The sequence below is a fragment of the Chinchilla lanigera genome, unplaced genomic scaffold (genome assembly GCF_000276665.1).
Source record: "Chinchilla lanigera isolate Chin_1 unplaced genomic scaffold, ChiLan1.0 scaffold00066, whole genome shotgun sequence".
Lineage (NCBI taxonomy): Eukaryota > Metazoa > Chordata > Mammalia > Rodentia > Chinchillidae > Chinchilla > Chinchilla lanigera.
The window spans coordinates 8,632,483-8,639,444 of NW_004955467.1; positions in this window are offsets into that span (position 1 = coordinate 8,632,483).

Consider the following 6,962-nt stretch of genomic DNA (forward strand, 5'->3'; position numbering starts at 1 on the left):
GGTGGTACATGCCTATAATCTTAGCTTTGCAGGAGGCTGAGGCAGAAAAATCACAAGTCTGAGCCAGATCTGGGCAACTTGGTGAGACTAAAACACTAAAAATTTTAAAAGAGGGTTGCGGGTGTAGCTCAACTTGAAGGTCCTGGGTTCTATCCCCAGTACTGCAAAAACAACAACATTCAAGTATGTGTGAAGCCCTGGATTCAATGCCCAGCACTGGGAGAAAAAAAAAGAAAAGGCTAGTTCTAAAGCTGGGCACAGTGGCACACACCTGCACTGGGGAGGCCGAAGAAGGATCGCCGAGAGTCTGAGGCCAGCCTAGGCTACACCGTGAGTTCAAGGCCAATCTGAACTACAACGTGAGATGCTGTCTTAAAAACAAAACAAAACAAAAAGTCTAGTTCTGGAGGCTGGGAAGTCTGAGATTAGGCAGCCAAATCTGCTTGGCTTCTGGTGAGGGGCTCATGCTGATTCAAGTCATGGCATAAAGTAGAAGCGCAAGTGGGTACACGCTGGCCAGCAGCATGCATCTCCCCATCCCCAAATGAGCTATGTGCTCACCCAGCTCAGTTCTGACAACCCGTAGTTGTGACTTCTCAATAGACACGTGCCCTCGTGCTCCTACCTGTCTCTCAACACATATTTTGGAGGTGAGAGGAGAGCGCCATTTGGACACTTCAGCAGGAGACATGGTGTGTGGTGGCGGATGTCAACCCTGGTGGCCTATCCTGTGTCTGAAGAAGGCCGCTGAGTGGTCCCATCACAGCCCTGCAGAGTCCTGGGGACTGCCATGGAGGGGCAGGCTGTCCTCGTGGACAGGGTAAGGAGAGGTCTGCAAGCCAACCAAGATCCCTGGTTTGTTGTTATGTGTTTGGTGTTGGGGATTGAATCCAGTACCAAACTGAATGCACTAAACTATATCCTCAGTCTTTTTTATTTAGGGACAGGTTCTTGCTAAGTAGCTCAGGCTGGCCTTGAGTTTTCATCTTGCCTCAGCCTCCCAAGTAATTGGGTTTACAGGCACGCAGCACTATGCTGGAAAGACTTGTTCTTAAACCCAGTGGGCAGAAGGATCGTTCCAAGTTCGAGATCAGCCTGGGCTACAAAGTGAGCTCAAGGCCAGCCTGAACTGCATAGCAAGACCCTGTCTCAAAAAGACAAAAAAGAAAAAAAAAAAAAACAACCCCAGTGGGGTCACCCCTTATTCCTTCCCTTGGAGTCTTTTAGAAGAGACCCTTCCTCTTGGAAGTCCTCAGATCCCAGCCTCCAAAGCACCACAGAGTTGAGCTCTTTTCATCTGCTTTGCTTGGCCAAGGCCGTTTCCTTGTGAGTTCCCGCAGATGAGATGTCTAGGAACGAGGAGGGCTGGGAAAGGATCTAAAGGAGAGAGGAGTTTGCCTCTGGGTTAAAGACGGGGCCAGCTGAGCTACAACTTGGTGGGAACAAAGAGAATAAACCAGCTCCTTATTCCCCTCTATTGCTCCTGGATACCTCTCCAGGGGCATGCCAGGACACTCCAGAAACAGGCAGTGGAAAGCCACTCAACTGGTTAGACTGCATTAGTGGTGGCCATTCATTCCTTCTCAGCCTCCTCTTTTGCTGCCAAGCACTTTGATGTATGGCTCCCAGGTCCTGCACATTTGCCCTCAATAACTTTGCCCCCCGCCCAGTCCAGTGACCCTCAAATCTTCATCTCCATTCCAGGTCCCTGATGGAGACCACTATGAAGCGGCTCTGAGTAGAATTTAATATTAACCAATTGGCTTTCCATGTTTACTTGTGAGTTGTCCAAAGCCTAGGCACCTTGTCTGGAGATGGGCCACAGACTCATAGTAAGTGAACCTCTATGAATCACTGGTCACCACTAAGGCCTGTATTGGCCTGTGAAGATGTGATGCCTCAAAGCACAAGATAAGTCCACAGCTGAAGACGTTTGGCTCCAACCCCAGTTAACTAAAAGGAGACTTTAGCTGCAGGCTCCACACTCCTACAATAAATGCCAACTTAAAGATAAGGCAGTTCTCCTGATTGACATAATTTACTACTTGGGAAAATATTTCCAAGGTCCTGCTAGATCCCCACGTTTTCTTCAGTATCCTCCTCCTTTGTTATGAAAAACCAAATAAATATAGGCCACCCAGAAAAGTTCTTGTTCTTAACCCAGAGAATCATGAATTCTGTTAAGAGGGTTTGGAACCTCCTGGGGCCCTGAAATCTTTTCAGTTGTCTCATTTATTTAAGCCTTCACTATCCACTCATTTGGGATTGTGGACCTGATTAGCCCACAATAACTAAGGGGTTTTATTAACCTGATAGGTCCTTTCTGGCTATATCCTGGATATCGCCACTTGTGTGTCCCACGGATACCTCAAATGCAACATGCCCACGGTTGGTGAAATGATCATTTGCCCAGTGGTGCAAGCAGGAAGCCTGGGCATCATCACTGGCTCCTCTCCTCCCCTATACCCACTTTCTAGAGATTCTGCCCCCTACTATCTCAAATCCTCCCATTTCTCTCCATCTCCAATGCCATCGCCCTGGTCCTGACCTGCATTATTTCTGCCTGCATAGCTTTCTACCTGGACTTCCCACATTTTCTCCTGCTTTCCTCTGCAGCAACAGTGATCCTCAAAATCACAAATCTGCTCATATTGACTCCTTCAAAAGTGGTTTCCTGTTCCTAGGTTAACTTCCAGGTCCCTTCATATGTTCTGTTAGGCCTTTGATTTTGCCTGTTCTGTTTCCCATTTGTCCTTAATGTTCCAGACAGACTCAATTTTGTTCACTTCCTTAAGTGACTGTGTCTCTTGCCTCTGAGGCTTTGCAGATGCCATTGTTTTCCTGGAGTGCCATCCCTGCCCCTTCGGTAATAAACTGCTCTGCTGTCCATGCCTCCTGGTTCAGCTCCCCCAGGGAATCCTTCACTAATCACAAGTCTGGGACACATGCTTCCTGTTAGGACAAAAAGGAAAAGAAGCAGGGTACAAGCTCGATGGGACAGGTTTATTTCAGAACAAATTGGAGAGAGACCTTTCTGCACTAGAGACCTGACCAGCTAACTCTATACAGGCTATGTGTTTATAGAGTAATGAGCATAAAGGGGGGTGCACTGTGGAAGAAACAAGTCACAATGGGGCTTTTAGGGGGAGAGTTTGGTGTGAGAGAATTATGGCTGCTCAGCCAGGACAGGGCTGAGGACACATAAGGAGCTAAGTGTTCTCAAGAGCAGGGCTGAACACTGATTGGGAATTAGAGTGTAGCTGTGCTCACTGAGCCTTCTGGACCCATGAGGATACGCCTGCAGCAGATGTAAAGCACAGCAGGGGGAAGGATTTACAGTGGTCTTTGCTCAAACCAGGGTGGCTGTGGTCAGATTGCTCCATCCCATTATGAGTTCCCAAAGTACTCTAAGCTGCCCCTAAAGACATTGATTTGAACTCACTTGTCCCAAGTCTGCCTCCCTCACCTGTTCCCAGGGCAGAGCTCTTAATTGTTGCCTGAATAACAGACTGAGTGGGGTTCTGTCACACATCACCCTGTCCCACTGTCTGCTGCTCCAGCCTGCCCAGGCAGGAGCTTCAGAAGCCCAGGCCTGTGTAGGACAGGTGGCTCATGTGCAGCACTCCCAGCAGGCTGTTCACAGGAAAGTTTCCTGACAGCCCAGGCAAGACACCAAAACTTGCCCTCATCCCCCCTGCAATAGTATGTGAGCCTCCATCTGGCGTTTGCTGCCCTCGACTGTCCAATGACAGAAAGGACTGCTGGGTTTCTGCCAACCTTGAACACAGCTGGTACAGGGTAAATGGTTAACTGGCCCCTGAGACGCTGGTGGCCTAGCTGCTGGGGCAGACATCCTCCCCAGCCCGGCAGGCCCCCAACCGCCTGGTGCCCATCTCTTTCCTTTCCAGTCCCTGCCCCTTGCCCCGGCCCTGGATTGAGTGTGGGGTCCAAACCCAGTGTGGAAGGAAAACCAATGGGGGGGCTGGCCTAGGGGAGCAAATGGCCCCATCAGGTGGACAGCTGGGCCCTTCTGCCCACCCTCTTCACTCTCTGGGCCCCTCATCTGCCCACTCATCCCTGTCAGCCTTGCAGCAACCTGGCACTGACTGCAAGCGGCCGTAAGGTGTGTTCGACTGTCTTTCTGTAACACTGAAGGGCCCTATTGGTTGCCAGGCTAGTGTGACATTAAGAAAAAAACCAACTGGTTTTCCGTCTCCCACGACCACCCCAGTGTCAGGCCTGTGTCCTTCATTTGACCTGACACCAAGAACCTGCAAGTCTGAATAAGGTGTGGTGGCACACGCATGTGATCCCAGCACTCTGCAAGGCCAAAGAACAGGTTCAAACCCAGCCTGGACAACTTAGCAACTCAGTGACATCCTGCCTCGAAATTCAAAAGGAAAAAAAAAAAAAAAGAAAAAAGGGCTGGGATGTGGCTCAGTGTGAAGGCCCTGGGTTCCATCCCCAGTACTGCCAAATAAAATAAATAAAATTAAGTTGGGCATGGCACATACTTGTAGTCCCAGCACTCTGAGAGGCTGAGACAGGATTACAATCTGAGCAACTGAATGACAACTCTGTCTCAAAATAGTAATTAAAAAAGGACTGGGGGCGGGCTGGGGATTTAGCTTAGTGGCACAGCGCCTGCCTGGCAAGTGCAAGGTCATGAGTTTGATTCCCGATACCAGAAAAAAAAAAAAAAAAAAAAAAAGGACTAGGGATATAGTTCATTGTAGAAGCCCAGGGTTCAACCCCTAGTACCACAAAAACAACACAAAACAAAAAACCCACACAATCTTGTAAACTTTTTTTTTTCCAACCTTGTAAACGAATGACTGGAGGAATGAGGTGAAGGAGAAACGCCTGGGACATGCAGAGCCAGACTATCTACAAACCCAATCCAGATCCACCAAGCTCACATTCTATTAGAGAAAACATCTATGTCAACATTTACTAATTTAAACATTCATACACATTTGTTCAACATGTATTTATTGACCACCTACGAGGGCACCAAGCAGTTCGGAGGCAATGGAAAGTAAAAACAGAGTTCCTGGGCTCTTGCTCATGGAGTCCGTATCCTACTGGAGAGACCTTTGGTCAAAACATTGCTCAATGTAAGACTGCAATGCTGAAGCCAGGTGTGGCAGTGCACACTGTAATCCCAGCCCACTGGGAGGCTGAGAAAGCAGGATCACAAGTTTGGGCCTAGCCTGGGCAAGTTTCAAAATTAAAAAAAGGATCTGGAATGTAGCTCAGGGCAAAGGTTCAATCACCACCACAAAAAAATAAATAAATAAATAAAAATTTCAACAGTGAACGCACAATGGTGACAAAGGGATGCGTGTGTGACAGGCCCAAGTCTAACAAAGGATTTAATGAGAGAGCTGTAGACTCAGCTGACACTAAAGAACAGGACACCTGAGGAAGAGGTTTGGACACTGCAGCAAATGGCTTTTGTCTTTGGATCCCAGGTACAGGACCAGTGAGGTCTTTACATTCATCCTGCACCACTCAGCACATCATCGCTCACAGCCCGCTTGGTATTTCTTATCAGTTTCTCATTTCCATCCTGTTTTCCCCTTGAGTGGAGGAGAAACACAAGCTGGGTCAGGGGCCAACAAGGACAGGCTGGTATGGCCACAGGATGAAAATAAAGATGAGAAACTGTTGGGTGTAGTAGCGCATGCCTGTAATCCCTGCACTCGGGAGACTGAGGCAGGACAACTGCCATACATTCAAGGCCAGCCTGAACTACATAGCAAGACCCTGCCTCAAAAAACAAATGAAACAAAGGATAAGCTGAGGGGTTTTGGAGCCAGGCGAGGTGGCGCACACCTATGATCCCAGCACTTGGGAGGCTGAGGCAGGAGGGTCGTTGTGAGTTCGAGATCAGCCTGGGCTACAAAGTGAGCTCAAGGCCAGCTTGAACTGTATAGTGACACCCTGTCTCAAAATGACAAAAAAAAAAAAAAAAAGCTGAGTGGCCTCGTTCCTGGCAGTGTCTGAGGGCCAGTACTGCTTTTGCCAGGATGACCCAAACCAGAAACTGCCTTACCTCCAAATATGTAAATTCACCTATCACAGCCAACTAGGTTGCCCACGCAAGCCTTCTACTTCATCAAGTACTTAGCAAACCTGACACCTGAGCCTTGGTATCAACACCCAAGCTGCACATTTCAGCTTGTTTGTTTATTTATTTATTTATTTATTTATTTATTTATTATTTATTTATTTAGGTTTTTCTCCGATACCGGGAACCGAACTCACGACCTTGCGCTTGCCAGGCAGGCGCTTTTGCTGCTGAGCTAAATCCCCAGCCCCTGAGCTTGTAAATTTAAAATGAATATCTTTTCCTCCCCAGCATCATGTTCAAATGTCAAAACAGTCGTTAGGAGTACCACAATGCTCAGGGCAGGTCATTCTGCAAAGCAATGAGAAAAACACTGGAGTTACTTTTCCCATACACATACCCTTCTCATTTTCCTTTTGCAGCGCTGGAGATGGAACCCAGGGCCTTGCACATGCTAGGCAAGTGTTCTACCACTGCCGCACTCCCAGCCCTACCCCCACAATTCAACACTGTCTCGTTACCAATCTCCTCAGCGAGTTACTCTCTACCAGAAGCTTACCTTCGTCTCCCTACAGACACTTACTCCCCATGGATCCAAGACTCTGTTTTCAGGGAAATTCCTTTAATTGAAATGTCAATTTCTAGGGAGCCAACTGACTGCAGTTATACAACAGAACCATCATAAGGAAACAAGCTCTACACACATTTATGTGAGTGAAGGAGGTAAGAGAGGATGAAGACAACAGTCAGCAACAAAACTTGCTGATGCTGCTCCTAGGAAGCGGAAAGGTAGGAGGCAGGAGCCGGGTGAGCATGGACCCCTGGCAGGCATTCGGTATGTGACCAACCCTGGGCAGTTTAAATCCCAGCACTTGGGAGGTTGAGGCAG